The sequence below is a fragment of the Pongo abelii genome, chromosome 6 (assembly GCF_028885655.2).
Source record: "Pongo abelii isolate AG06213 chromosome 6, NHGRI_mPonAbe1-v2.0_pri, whole genome shotgun sequence".
NCBI classification, from domain to species: domain Eukaryota; kingdom Metazoa; phylum Chordata; class Mammalia; order Primates; family Hominidae; genus Pongo; species Pongo abelii.
Window position 1 is genome coordinate 78,248,119 of NC_071991.2, and position 23,668 is coordinate 78,271,786.

Genomic DNA, 23,668 nt, shown 5'->3' on the forward strand with positions numbered 1-23,668 from the left:
ATGTTTACACCAACCCTCTGTGGTAGGCATTAGCAACTCCATTTAACTGATTTTTAAAAAATGTAGTCTCAGAGATTAAGCATTTTGTAAATAGTATAATAGGGATTTCAACTCAGTTGTTTTTAACTGCTTTATTGAGGTATAATTGACATTCAATAAGTATACATAAAGAGTATAATTTGATGTTGTGACATTTGTATACACCCATGAAACTATCACCGCAATCAAGATAATGAACGTATCTATCACCTCCAAAAGTTTCCTCCTGCCACTTCCCACCCTGCCCCATCTCCAAGCAACCACTGATCTGCTTTCTGTCAATAGAGATTAGTTTGCATTTTCTAGAGTTATAAAAATGAAATCATACATTATGTGCTTTTTCGTATCTGGTTTTATTCACTGGCATTGTTACTTTGAAATTAAACCATATTGTTATGTTTATCAATAGTTTATTACTTTTTATTGTTCAGTAATATTCTAAGAATATACCACAATTTTTGTATTCATTCAAATACTGAAGGACATTTAATCCAATTGTTTCTCACCCTAAACCTGTGCTACACTCTCTTCCCAGTTCCATCACTTATTGTGTGGGCTTAGGAAACCTAATTATTCTCCCTGAGTCTTAGTTTTTCTCATAATAAAATGGCAGTAATATATCTTTTTTTCACATGGTTGTTATCAGTAAATTAGATAATGTGAAAATGCCTAGTACAGGTGTCCCTTATCTCAAGTGCCTGGGACCAGAAGTATTTTGGATTTCAGACTTTTTGAACTTTTGGAATATTTGCATATACATAATGAAATATCTCTGGGATGGGACCCAAGTCTAAACATGAAATGTATGTTTCATATACACCTTATACACATAACCTGATGGTAATTTTATACAATATTTTCAAAAATTTTGTGCATGAAACGAGTTTTTCTATTTTGACTGTGACTCATCACATAACGTTAGGTGTGGAATTTTCCACTTGTAGCATCATGTTGATGCTCAAAAAGCTTTGGATTTTAGAGCATTTTGGATTTTGGGTTTTTGGATTACAGATGCTCAACTGGTACCATGTGAGCAAAAATTGGTGCTTACAACTATTCATTTTTTTTTCTCCTGAAAGGGAACATATCAGAGAAGGAAATGAGAAAATATATAGCAGTACATGCCTTTCTGGACTCTTTCTTCCTGTCTTGAAAGCTTTGAATTCTTGCATCTAGAGCTTCCTACACTGAAACGTCCTCTTAATCTTTCTCACTTTGATTTCTCCTACACCTATCTCATCTGCACCCCATGGATATGATGTTTGTCTTTTCTCTCTAATCCAAATGTGGACACATTTTTTTTTCTTATTCCCTTAGCATAACTGAAATAGAGTGATGCATTCACAAAAATTAAAGGATAAATTAAATGGGTATAATTACGTAAAATGAAGCAATGGAAAAATAGTCAAGGCTCCTAGATGCATGCTTTATTCCACATAATCCCCCCACAGTGAGTAAAGGGGCTTTATTTAGTTCCATATCTGCTTGCACAAGGATCACCATCCTCTAACACAGATAGGTGGACAACCGGGCCTGAGTTCCTTCCTAACCTACCTTCTGTCTTTCAGTTATCTGGCCATTTTCTCTTCCTGGCTACTGTGATTTCTAGTTCTGTTCACATGAAAATGCCAGACCAACCTTTTATTTTAAATTCAAACTTCTCAGACACTGTTTGGTCCTTCTCCGAGGCTTTCAAATCTAAAAGAAACACATAAATGAATAAAGTTGACAGGCAAGGTTAATCTTTGCTAGGGTTTCTAGGGCATTTTACTCACCCTACACATCTTAAATAATACAAAATAATATTTACATGCAATCAAAGGCAGCAAACCCAAGGTGAACACTAATGGTTTGCCCTGTTCCTCCTTCAGGACAGAAAGATTTATTTCCACAACTATTGGGAGTTCTGCCAGCAGATGACCTTCAGCTAACAGCCCTCTCAGGGAACTGCCTCAGGTGCAAACAACTTAAAGCCATGCCCCCTCTTAGGCACCCACATCCAATGACTGATCGACATAGGGGTATTAAAAATAGAGCTTTCCTTCCCTGACCTGTGATACTCTTTAGGGCCATTCCACCTTCAGAGTTCCCCATCGGGTTGACTGAGGACTTTGTTAAGACTACATCACAGCCCAACTTTTCCCACTGTCCAATCCTGCTTCTGTCTCTTTCCATGCACAGGTACTGATCTTAAAAGTCTTCCCTAATAAACTTTCTACATGCTGATCTCCATTTCAGAGTCTGTTTTCTGGAAAACCCAGCCTATGGCAAAATATAAAGCAAGAGGAGAGCTGTATCCCAATCCTCCTGAAATCCAAGCTCCTTTTTAGGTATCTCAGATCAATAGGTTATAGAATTTGACTTACTTCTGCTTACTTAGAGTTAGCTCTTCATACATCATAGACCCGTTAACATTAATGTTCCACATGAGAAATGAAGAAAGATAGATCCAGTACAACCTATCAGGCCTGTCCACAAATGAGCCCGTAATCATTTCACCGTGCTGATCAATGACAATTACTAAAGTTTTTGAACTGTTCACATTTAATAAGAGGGTAGAATTTTGAAGTACTTTCAGTAAGTCAGCCCTCTTTATGACCTCTTTATGACTATCTTTGCCTTAAGGTAAACTTCAATAGAATCTTCTGCACTTGCACACATATTTTAAGGATACTCAAAATAGCACCTACTATAGAAAATATGGAAAGTATTCATGTTTTCCTATATTTCTAATTTTTTAAATACCATTGGGACAATCTGATAGAGTATTAAGTATTAGAAAACATGTATTTTAATCCTGGCTGTACTATTTACTAGCTACTATCTACTATTTTCTGAGCCTCATGGTCCTCAACTTTGTAAAAGGAAGATGATGATGCCTGTCTTTTCTAGTGGTTGTGCTGGTTAAAGGGGAGGATGTTTGCAAAGGGTCTAACATGTTATAAGTATTCAATAAATGGTAGTTATTTTTATCAGCAACTCTCATAATAAAAAGTGGACTGACAAAAAATTTTAAAACTAAATATCTTTTTAACAAATACTTCAATTTATTGCCACATTTTTTAGTCCCTTGGCAACAAATTTTGGCTAGTAAATGTAAAGTTATTCACTATAAATATGTTTATACTAAAATGTTAGTGATTTTCATCCAAGGGACAATTACCTTTAAAGTAAAGAAGTTAGACTAAGTGAGTTGTAAGGTTTTTTTCCCACTGTTAAAGCCTCACAAGTTTATAGATTTGGATGATCTCCCCAAAATAGAAGCGAACATTTCTGAGAATTTGAGTCTGTCTTTGGTAAGGATGGTTACATGTCAATAGAGCTATGGTTCCAAGTCCTCTTGACAAGTAGTTTACTTGCAAACTATTCAGTTTGTCTTAGTCTGTCATATCATTGTGCAAAATACATGTCAGTACACAAGTAGTCAGTAATTTTGCGTAGTAATGACTACACAAGTAGTCATTGTTATAAACTGGAAGTTACTGCGTATTATTCTGTCTTAGATTTCAGTTGCATAAATTCTATTTAAGTTGATTGTAAATTATGGCTCATTGTTTTCTCTGAATACTCATTACTTCTGCTGATTAGTACTGTGTTTGTGTGTGTAGTTCTAAGTTTCTTTTCAGCTATATTTCCAAGTCCTCTTGACCAGTAGTCTACTGGCAAATAATTCAGACAGCTTTCCCTCTGTCATCTGTTAACATTAGTCCTGGGGACTGGTTTCTCTGATAAAATTCCTGCAGCTACTTCATACCTTTGGACATGTACTTGGACACATACCCTCTATTTCATCTTTTATACCCAGGAATGAGTTGCATGTATGTGTCCATCCTTTGGAACCAACCTTACTTCTATCTTGAACTGAACTTGACTTCTTTTTTACTGAATGGATTTAGGCTAGCAGACACATAGACCATTTTTATTTTCCTCCCCTTCTAAATACCTGTCTCTGCATCTATCTTCCTACTTCCTAAGAAGAGCAGTGTAGCCTCCTTTCTCATGAGAAACAGGGTAACATTTTGTCTTCCTGCCTGTTCTACATCAACTGCTTAATATATGTATTAGAACACTGTCAATCAAGGTAACATTATCTGTCCCCTTGTACATCAGACTTTTGTCAAGGATATACCTGATTAGGCAAATGGCAGGGATTAGGGGTTGGAGGTAGAAAGTGGAGGTTCAAGAAAGAGATAACACTCTATACAGTTGACGACCAAAAAGATCTAGATGGAAGGTAAAGGTCATATGCAGAAACAGAATAGAAAAATTTTCCAGAGTTGAGAAGAAACAGATCTCTAGTTCCATGAGGCTGCTGGAACGTGTACCCAATATAAAATGTGGAAAGGTACTAGGGACAAGAAGGACACACATGTTGGGCAGGAAACAGCTGAGGGAAAGAATAAGAATCAGGAAATTTAACTAGTTTTACTTACGTATGAACAGCTGTTCACGGTGTTGCTGCCATTGATCTTTGAAGTGCAGACATATCCCTCAATTTATGAACATGGGTTGGTGCAAAGCTCCCTAGGATGTGAGAAAGGAAATGAAAAGAGATGCTGTGCTCCAGTTTACCAAGCTCGGAGCTGATAGCTGAAAGGCCAGTTACCTTTTCTTCCATTACATGTTAAGTATGTTTTTATGAACTGTAGTGATACTCTTTGTAACACTGTTTCTATAGGAAAATGTATTCTTTGAATTGAATCACATTAAAATGAATTTTTTTGAATATAGCTTACATGGAGACAGCGAATTTTTTTTAACTTTGCTAACATTATCTAAAGATTGCGGATAAAGAAAATCTACGTGTAAAAATAGTGACTTTCCAAAGGCATTACTATCTAATTAAGCTAAAATCAGAATTTCATGCACCTTCATTTAGTCTGTAAGAGTTCTGTTTCTATTGGGCCTCTAGGGAACCTTTTGCCTTGAAGAGATTATTGGGGAAAGGGGACAAGAAGAGAGGAAACAAATCAGCACAGTCCAACACACCACTTTCTTTCCTTTCTCTTTCTCTTCTGCTTTGCATTTCTATTTCTCTTCCACTCTATTTCCTCCTCCCCCTCCTCTTCCTGTTTTCTTTCTTTCCTTCTTTTTCTTTGCTTCCTAGTCTTTTACTGCTCTTGGTATTTGTCCTGCGTCTTTCCAATCTCTTCCTTTTTATTTTTTAGTTCTACTTTTTATATCTGCCCCTCCTAGTAGAGAAAAGATGGTCAATATTACAGTCATTCAAAAATAAAAATTAAGTACTTAACTCTTTCTGGTTCTGTGCCAAGCATTGTAAAAAGGAAATTACATAGACAGTTTCCGACCTCCAAAAGCATACAATCATTTGAGTCCCAGCTGTGGTTTTATAACACCTTCATGATTCTTGACTTTTTTTTTTCCTGTTTCTAAGTCCCATTAAAAATCTGGTGATAGCAATGAATTGCTTCACTCCAAAAATGCATAAGTCACAAAGATGCCCTATTTGCATATAATTTCAGAAGATTCAAAAACTCCCTGAACCCCTTAATAGTTTACGAATTCCCTCAGATCAAGAACCCTGCTCGTTGTCTCAATATATTTCACAAATGTCACACAGTTTGAGATAGAATGTCTTAAAACACAGCTAATTTTAATCCATTAAGAAAATCAATAGGCCATCTAACAGCCATTTTGTGTGTTTGGGGAGGCAAAAAAGGAAAGAAATGTTATCTAATTACAAGCAGGTCATAACATTATCCAAAAGGAACAAACACTTATTTGACCACCTATTACATGTCGTATATGCGTATATGAGTCCTACATGATACAGCTTTTATAAAATTATAGATGAAATATATATGTATATATACATATACATGCATACATATATAGATACATGTGTATATACCTGTACATTTATACAAATGTTTATGTAATATATAAATATATATAAATGTACGTGTATATAATATGTAAAATATAATAGAAAAAATATACTAAATGTTTATAATAGCTGTGTTATATAGGAATCATTATACTCAGATATGGAAATTGAGACTCAGAGAGATCAAACAGCTGACTCAGGCCACCTGCTAGTGAAGAGTAGAATCAGAATTTGAATCCACATCTAACTCCAATGCCTTCTTGGAGACTTATTTTTCCTTTCTATTCAACATAAAACTCAGCACATAGGAGGTGCTAATGGAATACTGGAATGCTGATTGAATTAGATGGAACAGAGTCACGTATAGAGCCCTGCAGTAGATCACTGGAGACTAGATACCACTCTTCCTAACCCCACCCTAACCTCCCATTTAATTTCTTTTCTTTAGCAAAAAGGAAGGGACATTCTAACAGGTTCTAAAGACTAGAGTGGACTCTACAAAACTTCAGAGGGATATAGTAATTTTGCTTTATTCATCAGAGAAATATTTCAGCTGTGGTCATGTGAGGGTAACAGGCTTGAATACACCAATTTTCATGTGAAAGGAATGTACTGCTAAGTTAATGCAACAGCAACTTGAGGAAACTACTTTTGATTTAGCAAGTTATCTGAACATTAAAGGAGGCATTCTGACTGAGATTCCTGAAGTATAAAGGACAATTTGAAACATGCCTAGGAGGAAAATACAGCAATTTTAGCAAAAAGACAGTTCTCAAATAAAATCTGATTTTAAAGGAAAAGAGATCTCATTGATTGAAGGAATTGTTCAGAATGTACATGTACATACCCTTACTGAGGCTAGCTAATGAAGAAACTGAAATTTGAAGTGTGCTGGTAAAGAAAATGAAAGCAATATAAGAATGTTGGCAACTCTGAGATAGAGGTTGATTATACTTCAAAAGAGTATCTTTAGGGAAGCTAACAGACACTTAACTAAGTTGAACAGAAACTATATTGAAATAAATATAGTCTTAGAAGCCAGTCAAGACAGTAGAGCAACATGGAATCGGTGCCTTGATTGATAGATTCATGATTTAAAAATAAACCCATCTTGACTTCAGGTCAGGGCAAGGTTATGATGTACAGTTTTTTAATTTCCCCAAATCCATTCCTAAAAGCATACTGAACCAACTAAAATAGCAAAAGATAAGTTCTACTCACCACATCCTCCAGAAAGCCAACTGAAAAAACATCCCCACGAGCCTCAGAATGCCAGTGGGTTTTGCCCCACCCAAACCACAGACAACAGCGGCAGAACTCATACAGAGCATGCCTAGTTTTAGCGGCTGTGCAGAGGCAGTGGACAGGAAAGAACAAGAGTTTAGAAGGTTCTACGAACACTGCAATACAGAAATTGTCCACAAATACTCAAAAAGAGAAGGTCTTACCTTGAGTGAGATTCTCAGCAGGTAAATATTGTGAAAATAACAGTAAAAAGGAGAAGGCTTCTGACTCCAATTTATGGCTGAGTAGAATAAAAATATCTCAGCCATACACTAAGAGAAAATGGGAAGATCAGAAGGTACTGGGTGGCTTATGTACTCAAAGAACTCAGAAATAGCCAATAAAATATCTTTCCTGAGGAAAACACTTCTGTGAAGAAAATTCAAATTCAGCAGGATAGAAACTCTGAGAGTAAATCCAATATTTTGACGACCTTACAATGCCTTTGTTGTTTGTTGAGAGAAAAAGATCAAACACTGGGAGGTCAGGTGGGTCTCCAGAGAAGGCAGATTTCTGGAAGTGGGTGTGACTACACAAAGGCCATCTACGTCTACATGTGTATCTCAATCTGTCTGCTGTGTGATAATAATAGGGGAGGAATCTCTTAAGCACTGAAACTATAAAGGCTATCATGGCATATCCCATTTCCCTTCAAGGGAACCATTTCCTAAAAGTACAGAACACCTGATTTTGTTTATACAAAAGCAACAGAAAGAATATGGTTGAACACAAAACAAGTATACTATTATAAAGAAAATGAACTAAATAATGAAAAAATGGGTAGTTAATATGTACCAGAAAAGACATAATTTAAAAAAATGAAAACTAAATAATATAACAAAATTAATGGAAGCAAATTAAGAAAATAATAGAAACTATAAAATAACAGCATATATTAGAACCAGGAAACTCAGAGACAAGATGGCTAAACATCAATTGGGGATTGATATAATTCAGAACTGGAGTTGAGTCACTGGTCCATTTCTAATTTATCCTTTTTCGTAAAATGTGGTCTCTTGTGGTCCCAATTGAAAGCCTAGTGTTTTCATTTTTTGTTTTATTTTAGATCTCATCCTCCTTGTGCAGCTCAGAACTCCAATTTTCCCCTCAACTCCTTGAGTCTATTGAAAGTTTTGTTCAAATTCTCATCCTTTCAGCCATTGTTCTCAAATAGGCAAATGCCTCAAGACTAAAAGCAATGGCACATGTCAGGCTCAGCTCTCTGGGGGTTCCCTTTTCTTCTGGATCCTGGCCCCATAAGTCCTCACTACCTGAGTGGTTTTTCAATACCTTCAAATTGTTCTAAAACAACCTAGTTCACTATTTTTAGAAACAAGACTTGGGAAATACAATTTACAAAGGAGGAAAAGAAAACAGAAAGAAAGAAATAAAAAGGATTCAAGAGAAAAATAATAGATATAGAAGACAGGAAAAGAAAATCCAACATAAGTGTAACTTACGTTGGAAGGAAAATGAAAGCAATGGAACAAAGCAAATACAAAAATCCATAATGCAAAAAGACGTTCTTAAAATTAGAAAAAAATTGAACACCTATTTGGAAAGAGCACACCATTAACCTTGGAAAAGTGGAGCCAGAATGACCAATACCAAGACATATTCCAGTATAACTGGAAAATACAAAAACTCTTTGAACATTCAGGCATAAAGACCAAGTCATCAAAAATAAAATCATAAATAAAATCATATTTACATCAAATTTCATAAGTCCATGGAGCAATATATTTATTAAAAAGAAAAAAAGTAGGCTGTGTGCAGTGGCTCATGCCTGTAATCCCAACACTTTGGGAGGCCAAGGCAGGGCGGATCACGAGGTCAGGAGTTTGAGATCAGTCTGGCAAACATAGTGAAACCCCATCTCTACTAAAAATACAAAAATTGGCCAGGTGTGGTGGTGTGTGCTTGTAATCCCAGCTACTAGGGAGGCTGAGGCAGGAGAATCGCATGAACCCGGGAGGCGGAGGTTGCAGTAAGCTGAGATCATGCCATTGCACTGCAGCCCAGGCAACAGTGCGAGACTCTGTCTCAAAAAAAAAAAAATGAAATTTTTATACATACCCAAACTTACTTTAAAATATAAAAGCTACAGAAAAGTAAAGCAATTGTGAGCATGCAAGAACTGAATGAATATTATTCCCTGAGAAATATACAGAGAAAACAAGCTTCAACCAAAAAATCATAGGAAATGCTTCAGCTAAGTTCTAGACAAATAATAGCTTGCCAATAAATATTATTCGAGCAAAGAGATAGATGTATGAATGCATGGATGGAGGAATAAATAAATTACTAAATTAATTAATACCTGGGAAGGAAAAGAAAAGCTCTACCCATGTGTATTAGTCCATTTTCATGCTGCTTCCCTGAGACTGGGAAGAAAAAGAAATTTAGCTGGACTTACAGTTCCACATGGCTAGGGAGGCCTCAAAATCATGGCAGGAGGAGAAAGGCACTTCTTACATGGTGGCAGCAAGAGAAAATGAGGAAGAGGCAAAAGCGGAAACCTCTGATAAACCCATTAGATCTCGTGAGACTTATTCAGTATCACGACAATAGCACAGGAAAGACTGGCCTCCATGATTCAACTACCTCCTTTTGGGTCCCTCCCACAACACATAGGAATTCTGGGAGGTACAATTCAAGTTGAGATTTGGGTGGGGACACAGCCAAACCATGTCATTCTGCCCCTGGCCCCTCCAAATCTCATGTCCTCACATTTCAACACCAATGATGCCTTCCAACAGTCCCCCAAAGTCTTAGCTTGTTTCAGCATTAACCTAAAAGTCCACAGTCCAAAGTCTCATCTGAGATAAGGCAAGTCCCTTCTGCTTGTAAGCCTGTAAAATCAAAATCAAACTAGTTACTTCCTAGATACAGTGGAGGTACAGGTATTGGGTGAGTACAGCCATTCCAAATGGGAGATATTGGCCAAAACAAAGTGGTTACAGGGCCCATGCAAGTCTGAAATCCAGTAGGGCAGTCAAATTTTAAAGCCCAAAATGATCTCCTTTGACTCATGTCTCACATCCAGGTCATGCTGATGCAAAAGGTAGGTTCCCATGGTCTTGGGCAGCCCCACTCCTGTGGCTTTGCAGGGTACAGCCTCCCTCCTGGCTGCTTTCACAGGCTGGCATTGAGTTTCTGTGGCTTTTCCAGGTGCACAGTGCAAGCTGTTGGGTAGATATACCATTCTGGGGTCTGGAAGACAATGGTCCTCTTCTCATTGCTCCACTAGGCAGTTCCCCAGTAGGGACTCTGTGTGGGGGCTCTGACCCCACATTTCTCTTCTGCACTGCCCTAGCAGAGGTTCTCCATGAGGGCCCCGCCTTTGCAGAAAACTTTTGCCTGGGCATCCAGGCATTTCCATATATCTTCTGAAATCTAGGCAGAGGTTCAAAAGTTCCTTATCTCCATCTGAGACACAGCCAAACCATATCACCATGTTACTGGTTACCACAGAACTAGGAATGTGAAGTCAATGAATATTAGTTCTGGGAAAGAAATTCTAGATTAAGTACATTTACACCTTCACATTTTAAATAGGTAAACTGTGTCTCAGCGTGACTTGTCCAACATGCCCAGGTGGCCCATGGCAGAGCCAGAAAATGGATCCAGAATTTTCTGATGCTTAGTGAGGATCTCTTTAAAAATTTGGTCACTGGCTGACTGAGCTCGGTGGCTCACACCTGTAATCCTAGCACTTTGGGAGGCCAAGGTAGGTGGATCACTTGAGGTCAGGAGTTCAAGAGCAGCCTGGCTAACATGGTGAAACTCCGTCTCTATTAAAAATACAAAAATTGGCCAGGCATGGTGGCACACACCTGTAATTCCAGCTATTTGGGAGGCTGAGGCATGAGAATTGCTTGAACCTGGGAGGCAGAGGTTGCAGTGAGCTGAGGTCGTGCCACTGCACTCCAGCCTGGGCAACAGAGCGAGATTCCATTTCAAAAACATCGCAAAAACAAACAAACAGAAAAACAAAACTTGGTAACCAGCAAAATATAACTGTTAAATATTGTTACTCACTCCCCTCTCTGGCCCCCGAATAAATAAATCCTGCTCCCTATCCCAGAGTAAAATGTTTCTTGAGTGCCAGGCCATGATTTGTTTCATTAAGTATTAAAATTTACAAAAACAATTTATGTTTACTCTGGAAAAGTTAGAAAAAATATTTATTTATAATCCTATCACTCAGAGATAACTACTATGTTATACATATTTTTGTTGTTATCTTTTAAGACATTTTTATTCTTTGAACAAATGCACACTCATGTTTAAAACAAAAATAGAATCATATGGTCATATTCTTTTGCAGTCTTTTTCTCTAAATATGTCATAATCATCCTTCATTTTCAATAAATATAGAACTAAATCACATACACACAAACTTTAAAATGAATTTTATATCAATGAAAATGTAAATTTTAATGTTACCTTATATTTTATTTTCCTGAGCATTTCATGATTTCAATTCATTCAATGTCATTTATAAATAGTTTAGCTTTTATGTGTCCTTAATTTATGTTTTCCCATTATATTTGGTTGACATAAATTTTAAGCTTGCCAAGATGATCACTTATAGCTCCTTGGTGCCTGTTAAAACCTGAAGGCAGTGTCATCTGATAGGGTTTTCCCTTTGTGGGGGCAGAGGGGGGGTTGTGGGGGAAGAAGTGGGAGAATATGAGAGAGGAGGAGAGAGTCACCATGTCCAGCCAGTTCTTATACTTTTAAATAGTTGAGGGAAAGAAAAGAATTTTGAAATAATAAATCTTTGCATAATAAGACTAGAGTATAATAGAGGCCAGGTGGCCAGGCGTGGTGGCTCACGCCTATAATCCCAGCACTTTGGGAGGCCTAGGTGGGTGGATCACCTGAGTTCAGGCATTCGAGACCAGCCTGACCAACAAGGTGAAACCCCGTCTCTACTAAAAAATAAAAAAATTAGCCAGGCATGATGGCAGGTGCCTGTAATCCTAGCTATTTGGTAGGCTGAGGCAGGAGAATCGCTTGAACCCGGGAGGCAGAAGTTGCAGTGAGCCGAGATCATGCCATTGCATGCCAGCCTGGGTGACACAGAAAGACTCCGTCTCAAAAAAAAAGAAAAGAAAAGAAATAGAGGCCAGGTATAGTGTACAGTGGCTCATACCTGTAACCCCATCCCTTTGGGAGGCCAAGGTGAGAGGATTGTTTGGGGCCAGGAGTTTGAGACCAGCCTGGGTAACATCGTGAGGTCTTTCTTTATAAAAAAGTTAAAAATCAAAAAATTAGCCAGGCCACACCACTGCACTCCAGCCTGGGCAATAGAGTGAGACCGTCTCTTTAAAAAGATGGGAAGGGAAGGGGAGGGGAGGGGAGAGGAAGTGAGGGGGGTAGTGGGGGAGGGGAGGGGAGGGGGCAAAAATTATGTTAAAAGCAGAAAATTTCCCTAGTGAGCATAGGTTATTTCTTTAGGAAATTGGAATCTATAATGTAGCAGTTGAGAGTTCTGGGGCCAAATTCCTCTGCAGGCCTCCTTGAGAACATATACCTTGGAGGGATATTGTGATCAAATAATGTAATGTTTGCAAAGTGCTTAACATAGTTGTTGACAAGTTTCAATAAGTGTTAGCTCTGTTGCTCCTATTGTTGTTGACATTATTATCATTACTATTATCTCATGAAAGAGATATAAATGCCCCATTTATCCCCTACCCTAACTTCCCTTGGGTATTTATGTAATAGCTTTTGTCACTGTCAAATTTCACCCACTTACGGGTGATTGGCTTTTCCGTTTATACCACTCTATTTCTCTTGGTGTTAAAAACCCCACCCTTTTTTTCAGGGTTTTTTTTTTTGAAAGAGAGAGTGTCCAATGACGGCCCACTTCCTCTTGGAACACTGGTTAACATCTTTTTGACAGATTTTTGGACTGTCTTCTTGGCTTTGTATTCTGGTTCAGTGGTTACCAGCCACTGAAATTATATATATATATATATATATATATATATATACACACACACACACACACACACATATGTATATATATATACATATATATACACACACATATATGTGTATATATATACACACACTCACATACATATATACATGTATATATAATATGTATATATATACATGTATATATATGTGAATATATATGTGTATATATATATAATTATTGTTGTTTTTGTCATTAAATATCTTTGGCCTTTGGCTCTGCAGCCCAAAGTTCAGTCCTGTTCTACCCTGCATTCTGGGTTCCACAATCATTGCCTGCATTTCACTTATCAAGACTTGTTTAATTAGGATCAGAAAAGAGGCTGGGTCATTAAGTAGAATAAACAAGGGTTTTGGAGTTATACAGACCTGGGTTCAAATCCCATACTAGTGATTGCTGGTTTTGTAACTTGAATCTGTTACAAGATCTCTCTGTGAGGCAATTTTATTATTAGTAAAATGGATAAGATAATGCCCATCTCAGTAGGGTTTGTGGCTGATGAAATATTAATAGCATAACGGATATGTGTGGCATAAATACCCCTCAATGTTAGTTTCAACCTATGTTTTATGTATTTAAATTTGAATATGTTTAAATTTACACCTTTCCTTCCTTCAGGAACTATTAAATATAATTCAAAGGAAATATAGTTCCTTAAAAAACTATATTTAAATTTGTATGTGTTTATACCTTTCTTTCCTTCCTTTGAATTATTGCAGATCAAAGATTGCAACAGAAATATGCATGACAGTGACTTCAAATTTCTTTTCCAGCCACATTTGAATAGCAAAGATTATCGTTTTCTAGCTAATATATCACCATTATGTAGGTGAGTCTCTGTTACCTTATTTTTTACCACTCCTCAGGCAATTGCTTTTCTTGGAACCATTTGTTTCTATGTACTTGACCTTGGCTTACTTTCCAGCTTTATTACTTATTGTAACTATTAGTTTGTTTTATTACCTTTAATTAAGTTGTATTAGGCACCTGTAAATGGAGATGACCTTGTTTTTTGGTGGGCCAAGTTTCACCTTTACTGATTGAAGCAATTCAGTCCATTCATTTTGCCCTTTATGGCACTTCTGTCTCCATATTTCTCTCAGAAGAAATGCCAGTTAAAAATATATTTTAGTAAAATGAGCATTTTAATTAGTATATATTTTTTAAAGTAGAAATTATTGGCTGGGCATGGTAGCTCACACCTGTAATCCCAGCACTTTGGGAGGCCAAGGTGGGTGGATCGGGAGTTTGAGACCAGTCTGACCAAAATGGTGAAACCCCATCTCTACTAAAAATACAAATATTAGCCCAGCATGGTGGCACGCGCCTGTAATTGCAGCTACTCAGGAGGCTGAGGCAGGACAATCGCTTGAACCCGGGAGGCAGAGGTTGCAGTGAGCGGAGATCGTGCCACTGTATTCCAGCTTGGATGACAGAGCAGGACTCTGTCTCAAAAAATAAAAGTAGAAATTATTGATTCTTTAGTTAGTAAAAAGCTCGTTTATCTTGTAGCCTTCAACTAACTTTTGTGTTTAAGAAACCAACATGCAGGCTGGGAGGAGTGGCTCACACCAGTAATCCCCCTTTGGGAGGCTGAGGCAGGAGGATCACTTGAGCCCAGGAGTTCAAGACCAGCCTGGGTAACAAAGTAAGGCCCCATCTCTGCTAAGAAAAAATTAAAATTTTTATTTTAAAATTTAAAATTTAAATTTACAATGCCAATTTAAAATTTAAAATGCCAGTTAAAATAATTTTAAAATATTTTAAAAAGAAGCCAACATGCTAGATTTGTCACATAAGCCTCCATATACTCCTATGATATAGCTATATAATTTGATTGATTAAACATAGCTTCCTGATCATCTCATAGGCCCTTGGTCAAAAACAAATCTTCCCTCATTATTATTTATTTAAAAACTGGATTCAATGATTTTATTTTGACTTCTAGCACTATTTCAATTTCCTCCAGTATTCAAATAACAGGATTAGCAAGGTGGTGACCTGCTACAGAAGGGAGGGGCTGGTGACTGTAAGAGACTAATGGTAGGTATTTGCGCCTGTGTGCGCACATACACACACACACAGTACAGGTATTGAGACAGGATAAAAGAAGGTCTTTGTTCTTTAAAGTTTCTGAATTCCAGAACCTTTTACCCTCCATGTAGGATAAACTAGCTTTTCTAAGTTCTGGGAGCTTTCTCAAAGGTAGTGGAATTCTGTTTTCAGAGAAACGGGAGAACTTTTTGTGCCCAAGGGTCTAAAGGAGAGGGGGTGGGGTCCTGGGGATTTGCATGAGGCCCAGGAAGCGTCAGGATCTGGGTACAATGAAAAGAACTCTTGTAAGTGAGTATTGCTTCATACCCCATGTGATGGCCAGATAAGGAGGCCTACCCAGCCCTGTGTTCCTGAGGCTGCTTGTGGGAGTGGAGAGATGTCTCCCCATCAGGCAGGCTGCCATTCTGGTCTCCCTAACCTCCCAGGCATTCCAGGAGGAGAATTCTGAGCAGTTGTATGTTTTCTTGTCAGGTTCTTTAATTCCACTGGTCCTAAGGACCTGTCATACCCTAGCCTACTCACCAGCAAACACACTGGAGACTCATGCTCACCAGAGACTACTGACAGCTGTGGTAATCATGCAATGCAGATCTCTTGAGTACTTAATACAGTCTTTTCTCAGTATTTGAGGGGGATTGGTTCCAGGACCACTGCAGGATACCAAAATTTCTAGATGCTCAAGACCCTTATATAAAATGGCATAGTATTTGCATATAACCCTCATACATCCTCCTGTACATTTTAAATAATCTCTATATTACTTGTAATACCTAATGCAATGTAAATGCTATGTAAATAATTATAATGCTATATTTACATTATTTTTATGGTACTGTTATTTTGAACCTTTTCCTTAATATTTTTAATCAGGGTTGGTAGAACTCATGGATGTGGAACCCACAGATACAGAAGATTAGCTGTATAGGCCAGGCTTTTGATCTGGGGTTAGACTTTTGAAGCAGGAGAACAAAAATTCCTTCCTTTATAAAGCTTAAATTTTGGTGGGTGGGGAGAGTAACACCATAAACAATCACGATGTCAGATAGTGATAAGTGCAATGGAGAAAAAAAAAGCAGAGAGTGCTGCAAGTAGGAGCTGTAATGTTAAATAGGGTGGCCACTGAGAAATGCACATTTGAAGAAAAACCTAAAAGAGATTACAGAGAAAAACATGTGACTATCTCAGGGACAAGCATTTATAGCAGAGGGAGTAACAAGTTCAAATGCCCTGAGGCAGGCCTATATCCTGTATTTTGGGAGAACAGTGAGATAAGTGAGGCTGAAGATGCATGAAGGAAGAAGAGATTTGAAATAGGTGAAGTACCTGAGAATCATGTAGGGCCTTGTAGGCCTGTGAAAGGACTTCAACTTTGCACTGTGTGAGATGGGGAAACATTGGAGGGTTTTGAGCTGAGGGGTGACATGATCTGACTCTCTTTGTGGTGGGGCAAAAACAGAAGCAATGATATCAATTGGGAGACTATTGCAAAAGGTAATATAACTTGGACTAGGTTGGCTCCAAAGGAAGGGATGAGAAGTCATTGAGTTCTGGATATATTTTGAGGGCACAGTCTTCAGCATTTGCTGATAGATCAAATGTGGGGTATATAAAAGCAGGAGGCATCAAAGATGATTCCAAGCTTTTGACCTAAACAACTGGAGAGATTTTATTTATTACTGAGATGGGGGAACTTAGAAAGGAACATATTTCAGGAAAGATTACAAATTTGTTTTAGGGCACATTAAGTTGAGATGCCTATTAGACATGCAGTTGAAGATGTCAAGTGGGTAGTTGAATTTGTAAGTATGGGGTTCACAAGAGAAGCCTATGCTAGAAACATAAATTGAGGAGTCATCAGTGAATAGATGGTATTTAAAGCCATATGTAGTACTAAATCCACATATGGGACTTTGGGGCAGAGTAGAGCACACTGGTACATATCAGACTGAGGATAACAGGGTGAAGGCACTCATCTGACATTAATGCTGCTTCAGTCCAAATACTGTAATGAAATTCAAATACTTCCTATAAGAAATTCTTTTTCTTTTTTATTATTATTAAAGTTTTAGGGTACATGTGCACAATGTGCAGGTTAGTTACATATGTATATATGTGCCATGCTGGTGTGCTGCACCCATTAACTCGCCATTTAGCGTTAGGTATATCTACTAATGCTATCCCTCCCCCCTCCCCCCACCCCACAACAGTCCCCAGAGTGTGATGTTCCCCTTCCTGTGTCCATGTGTTCTCATTGTTCAATTCCCATCTATGAGCGAGAACATGCGGTGTTTGGTTTTTTGTCCTTGCGATAGTTTACTGAGAATGATGATTTCCAATTTCATCCATGTCCCTACAAAGGACATGAACTCATCCTTTCTTATGGCTGCATAGTATTCCATGGTGTATATGTGCCACATTTTCTTAATCCAGTCTATCATTGTTGGACATTTGGGTTGGTTCCGAGTCTTTGCTATTGTGAATAGTGCTGCAATAAACATATGTGTGCATGTGTCTTTATAGCAGCATGATTTATAATCCTTTGGGTATATACCCAGTAATGGGATGGCTGGGTCAAATGGTATTTCTAGTTCTAGATCCCTGAGGAATAGCCACACTGACTTCCACAATGGTTGAACTTGTTTACAGTCCCACCAATAGTGTAAAAGTGTTCCTATTTCTCCACATCCTCTCCAGCACCTGTTGTTTCCTGACTTTTTAATGATCGCCATTCTAACTGGTATGAAATGGTATCTCATTGTGGTTTTGATTTGCATTTCTCTGATGGCCAGTGATGGTGAGCATTTTTTCATGTGTGTTTTGGCTGCATAAATGTCTTCTTTTGAGAAGTGTCTGTTCATATCCTTTGCCCACTTTTTGATGGGGTTGTTTGTTTTTTTCTTGTAAATTTGTTTGAGTTCATTGTAGATTCTGGATATTAGCCCTTAGTCAGATGAGTAGGTTGCGAAAATTTTCTCCCATTTTGTAGGTTGCCTGTTCACTCTGATGGTAGTTTCTTTTGCTGTTCAGAAGCTCTTTAGTTTAATTAGATCCCATTTGTCAATTTTGGCTTTTTTTGCCATTGCTTTTGGTGTTTTAGACATGAAGTCCTTGCCCACGCCTATGTCCTGAATGGTAATGCCTAGGTTTTCTTCTAGGGTTTTTATGGTTTTAGGTCTAATGTTTAAGTCTTTAATCCATCTTGAATTAATTTTTGTATAAGGTGTAAGGAAGGGATCCAGTTTTAGCTTTCAACAAATGGCTAGCCAGTTTTCCCAGCACCATTAATTAAATAGAGAATCCTTTCCCCATTGCTTGTTTTTCTCAGGTTTGTCAATAAATGTAATCCAGCATATAAACAGAACCAAAGATAAAAACCACATGATTATCTCAATAGATGCAGAAAAGGCCTTTGACAAAATTCAACAACCCTTCATGCTAAAAACTCTCAATAAATTAGGTATTGATGGGACGTATCTCAAAATAATAAGAGCTATCTATGACAAACCCACAGCCAATATCATACTGAATGGGCAAAAACTGGAAGCATTCCTTTTGAAAATTGGCCCAAGACAGGGATACCCTCTCTTACCACTCCTATTCAACATAGTGTTGGAAGTTCTGGCCAGGGCAATTAGGCAGGAGAAGGAAATAAAGGGTATTCAATTAGGAAAGGAAGAAATCAAATTGTCCCTGTTTGCAGACGACATGATTGTATATCTAGAAAACCCCGTTGTCTCCCCAAAATCTCCTTAAGCTGATAAGCAACTTCAGCAAAGTCTCAGGATACAAAATCAATGTACAAAAATCACAAGCATTCTTATGCCCCAGTAACAGACAAACAGAGAGCCAAATCATGAGTGAACTCCCATTCACAATTGCTTCAAAGAGAATAAAATACTTAGGAATCCAACTTACAAGGGACGTGAAGGACCTCTTCAAGGAGAACTAGAAACCACTGCTCAATGAAATAAAAGAAGATACAAACAAATGGAAGAACATTCCCTGCTCATGGGTAGGAAGAATCAATATCATGAAAATGGCCATACTGCCCAAGGTAATTTATAGATTCAATGCCATCCCCATCAAGCTACCAATGACTTTCTTCACAGAATTGGAAAAAACTACTTTAAAGTTCATATGGAACCAACAAAGAGCCCGCATCGCCAAGTCAATCCTAAGCCAAAAGAACAAAGCTGGAGGCATCACGCTACCTGGCTTCAAACTATACTACAAGGCTACAGTAACCAAAACAGCATGGTACTGGTACCAAAGCAGAGATATAGATCAATGGAACAGAACAGAGCCCTCAGAAATAACGCCGCATATCTACAGCTACCTATAAGAAATTCTTAATGATAGTTGTACTACTCATTGGAATCTCAGTTTCACCAGGGATGATCCAAATGCCCAAGGGGACTAAAAAATAATACCGAATATGATTAAAGGAGAGGAGATAAACTGTTTGCAATGATAACAGGAGTTTGTGCAGAATCTCAGTGCAGGCTTGATGGAGAATCCAGTAGTTTCTGTGAGCCCCATGTGAACCAGAATGAGGGTGTAAACTGCTACCCACAATAGTAATTATCCATGGCATAGAACCCATGAGGAGCAGTTTTCAGAATACTCACTGCCACAGCCAATCTCCAGGTCCAAAGAAGAGGGAAGTGGTAGTCTATGATATATGTGGCCAACCCAGCCTCTTCCTACTCAAAAGAACCAGCATGACGTACCTCAAAAAGGCCTTTCCAACTGGTTCCCACTGATGCCAAGAATATGACCGCTTTGTAAATTTGACCATAAGGTTGAGGAAGATGCTTACAATTGGTTATTAGCATGGACTTAAATGTGTGGTTTACCTGTCATTTGTTCTTAGAAAAGCATTTGTAAAATTGTAAACTAGCTACAGGCCAGGCCAATGAGGAAAGTCATTGAGGTACCCTACCTGCATCAGTAAGAGAACAATTGTAATTTTATTAAGGTGATTTGGGCTTATGTTATCAAGCTACAAGACATTTTTAATCAAAGGAACTTTTTAAGCAAACAGCCTTCTTTTGGATAATGGTAATGTGTCCTGGGTTCAGAGTCACTGATTGCTTTCATATATGTAGCTAAAACATTTCCTATAAGAGTTGATAATGTAGTTGTATACAGAAGAAAAATGAAAGACTTTTGATAAAGAAAGATAAAAATGTGTATGATTTGTCATTGTTGCCACTGAGCCTACCATTCAGGCAGGTAAAGCAGCTCAGATAGGCAGCATCTTTAATAGCCCACAATGCAAACTGCAAAACCTTCTCAGCAGAAAACAATTAGCTCATGTCAAAAGAAAAAAGTACAATCAATTTAGACAAAGATCTTAACTGAGATATTTATTGGCTTAACTGGCTTTATTTGCAATTCTAGAATAGGATGACACTTCATTCCATAAAATAAGTGTTCCATTGAGATGTGCAGAAGGGTTTGGTTTTACACACAGAAAGGGATGAAGAAAACAGAAACAAAGAACACAATGCAGTCATTTTAAAGTTACTTTTATTATAAGACAGGAATAGAGAGACAGAAAAATAGAAATATAACTGACTGACATCTGCTTACTGCAGATGACTCTTTTTTTTTTTTGAGATCCAGGCTTTGTCACCCAGGCTGGAGAGCAGTGGCACAATCTTGGCTCACTGCAAGCTCTGCCTCCTGGGTTCACGCCATTTTGCTGCCTCAGCCTCCCAAGTAGCTGGGACTACAGGCACCTGCCAGCACGCCTGGCTAATTTTTTTGTATTTTTAGTAGAGATGGAGTTTCACCGTGTTAGCCAGGATGGTCTCAATCTCCTGACCTTGTGATCCACCCACCTCAGCCTGCCAAAGTGCTGGGATTACAGGCATGAGCCACTGTGCCTGGCTGCAGGTGACTTTTTGTTGTGAAGATTAAAACAGGGAAAGTCAGGAAAACATTGAAGATGGCCGAATAGGAACAGCTCCAGTCTGCAACTCCCAGCGTGATCGTCGCAGAAGATGGGTGATTTCTGCATTTCCAACTGAGGTACCTGGTTCATCTCACTGGGACTGGTTGGACAGTGGGTGCAGCCCACGGAGGGTGAGCTGAAGCAGAGCGGGGCATCACCTCACCTGGGAAGTGCAAGGGGTTGGGGGATTTCCCTTTCCTAGCCAAGGGAAGCCATGACAGACTCTACCGGGAAAATTGGACACTGCCACCCAAATACTGCACTTTTCCAATGGTCTTAGCAAATGGCACACCAGGAGATTATATCCTGTGCCTGGTTCAGTGGGTCCCACACCCACAGAGCCTTGCTCACTGCTAGCACAGCAGTCTGAGATCAAACTGCAAGGAGGCAGCCTGGCTGGGGGAGGGGCAGCCACCATTGCTGAGGCTTGAATAGGTAAACAAAGCAGCTGGAAAGCTCGAACTGGGTGGAGCCCACCGCAGCTTAACAAGGCCTACCTGCCTCTGTAGACTCCACCTCTGGGGCAGGGCATAGCTGAAAAACAGATGGCAGAAACTTCTGCAGACTTAAACGTCCCTGTCTGATAGCTCTGAAGAGAGCAATGCTTCTCTCAGCACAGTGTTTGAGCTCTGAGAATGGGCAGACTGCATCCTTAAGTGGGTCCCTGAACCCTGTGTAGCCTAACTGGGAGACACCTCCCAGTAAGGGCTGACTGACACCTCATACAGTCAGGTGCCCCTCTGAGACAAAGCTTCCAGAGGAAGCATCAGGCAGCAATATTTGCTGTCCTGCAATATTGCTGTTCTGTGGCCTCTGCTGATGATACCCAGGCAAACAGGGTCTAGAGTGGACCTCCAGCATACTCCAACAGACCTGCAGCTGAGGGACCTGACTGTCAGAGGGAAAACTAACAAACAGAAAGGAATAGCATCAACATCAACAAAAAGGACATCTGCACCAAAACCCCATTTGTAGGTCACCATCATCAAAGACCAAAGGTAGATAAAACCACAAAGATGGGGAGAAGCCAGAGCAGAAAAGCTGAAAATTCTAAAAACCAGAGCACCTCTTCTCATCCAAAGGATCGCAGCTCCTTGCCAGCAATGGAACAAAGCTGGATGGAGAATGACTTTGATGAATTTACAGAAGTAAGCTTCAGAAGGTCGGTAATAACAAACTTCTCCAAGCTAAAGGAGGATGCTCGAAACCATTGCAAGGAAGCTAAAAACCTTGAAAAAAGATTAGACGAATGGCTAACTAGAATAAACAGTATAGAGAAGTCCTTAAATGACCTGATGGAGCTGAAAACAATGGCACGAGAACTATGTGATGTAGGCACAAGCTTCAGTAGTTGATTTGATCAAGTGGATGAAAGGGTATCAGTGATTGAGATCAAATTAATGAAATGAAGTGAGAAGAGAAGTTTAGACAAAAACGAGTAAAAAGAAAGGAACAAAGCCTCCAAGAAATATGGGACTATGTGAAAAGACCAAATCTACGTCTGATTGGTGTACCTGAAAGTGACAGCAAGAATGGAACCAAGTTGGAAAATACTCTTCAGGATATAATCCAGGAGAACTCCCCAATCTAGCAAGGTAGGCCAATATTCAAATACAGGAAATACAGAGAACATCACAAAGATACTTCTTGAGAAGAGCAACCCCAAGACACATAATTGTCAGATTCACCAAGGCTGAAATGAAGGAAAAAATGTTAAAGACAGCCAGAGAGAAAGGTCGGGTTACCCACAAAGGGAAGCCCATCAGACTAACAGCAGATCTCTTGGCAGAAACCCTACAAGCCAAAAGAGAGTGGGGGAAAATATTCAACATTCTTAAAGAAAAGAATTTTCAACCCAGAATTTCATATCCAGCCAAGCTAAGCTTCATAAGTGAAGGAGAAATAAAATCCTTTACACACAAGCAAATGCTGAGAGATTTTGTCATCACTAGGCCTGCCTTACAAGAGCTCCTGAAGGAAGCACTAAACATGGAAAGGAACAACCAGTACCAGCCACTGCAAAAAAGCCCAGTAGTAAAGACCATCAATGCTAGGAAGAAACTGCATCAACTAATGGGCAAAATAACCAGCTAACATCATAATGACAGGATCAAATTCACACATAACAATATTAACCTTAAATGTAAATGGGCTAAATGCTTCAATTAAAACACACAGACTGGCAAATTGGATAAAGAGTCAAGACCTATCAGTGTGCTGTATTCAGGAGACCCACCTCACATGCAGAGACACACATAGACTGAAAATAAAGGGATGGAGAAAGATCTACCAAGCAAAAGGAAAGTAAAAAAAAAAAAAAAAAAAACAGAGGTTGCAATCCTAGTTTCTGATAAAACAGACTTTAAACCAACAAAGATCAAAAGAGACAAAGAAGGCCATTACATAATGGTAAAGGGATCAATTCAACAAGAAGAGCTAACTATCCTAAACATATATGCACCCAATACAGGAGCACCCAGATTCATAAAGC

General features: G+C 38.7%; 1 long non-coding RNA gene across 1 annotated transcript; it reads right to left on the reverse strand.

The window, feature by feature from the left end:
- Nucleotides 1-113: 113 nt before the first annotated feature.
- LOC103891165 (uncharacterized) lies at nt 114-7,207 on the reverse strand. Its single transcript, XR_655413.4, has 3 exons — nt 7,109-7,207; nt 4,473-4,563; nt 114-1,737 (listed from the first exon to the last, which is right to left on the reverse strand). It is a non-coding gene; the product is annotated as an uncharacterized LOC103891165 (long non-coding RNA).
- Between the last annotated feature and the right edge of the window lie 16,461 nt (nt 7,208-23,668).